Source organism: Galeopterus variegatus, unplaced genomic scaffold, assembly GCF_000696425.1.
Source record: "Galeopterus variegatus unplaced genomic scaffold, G_variegatus-3.0.2 Scaffold162, whole genome shotgun sequence".
Taxonomy (NCBI): Eukaryota; Metazoa; Chordata; class Mammalia; order Dermoptera; family Cynocephalidae; genus Galeopterus; species Galeopterus variegatus.
Window position 1 is genome coordinate 464,158 of NW_007726273.1, and position 425 is coordinate 464,582.

Consider the following 425-nt stretch of genomic DNA (forward strand, 5'->3'; position numbering starts at 1 on the left):
CGCGGGGGGCGCCGGCCCGCGCCGCCCCCGCCTGTCGCCCATTGTTCCCCGGCGGCCGTCCCGGGCGCGCCGGGCCACCCCCCGGGAACCCAGGCGTCCCCGACTCACGGCTCTGGGGTCTGGGAAAAGCCGGAAGGCGGAATCCAGCCCCGGGGGATTTAACCCCTTGACTGCCCTGCTGCAGGGGGCGGGCTGGACGGCCAGGGCTCCGGGGTCCTCCTCAAGGGGTGATTCCAGGCTGAGGACCCGGGGACCAGTTCAGGGTGACTGGGACGGAGCAGGAAGTGACCCCAGCTTCCCGGGCCCCTCTAGCCTGGAGTCAGAGCATCAGCTCTATGGGATTTAACCCCTTGCCTCCCACAGCCTGGGAAAAAGGGGACTGAGGGAGCAGAGAGGTGGCTGAGGCTGACACCCCTCTCCCTGCC

General features: G+C 70.4%; 1 protein-coding gene across 1 annotated transcript in view; it reads right to left on the minus strand.

The window, feature by feature from the left end:
- The window catches only part of ZNF629 (zinc finger protein 629), an 8,336-nt gene extending 8,147 nt beyond the window's left edge, over positions 1-189 (minus strand). Inside the window, exon 1 of the mRNA XM_008594110.1 lies at positions 109-189. The gene's annotated coding sequence lies outside the window, so the exon portion shown is untranslated. The remainder of the gene's footprint in view (positions 1-108) is intronic.
- Between the last annotated feature and the right edge of the window lie 236 nt (positions 190-425).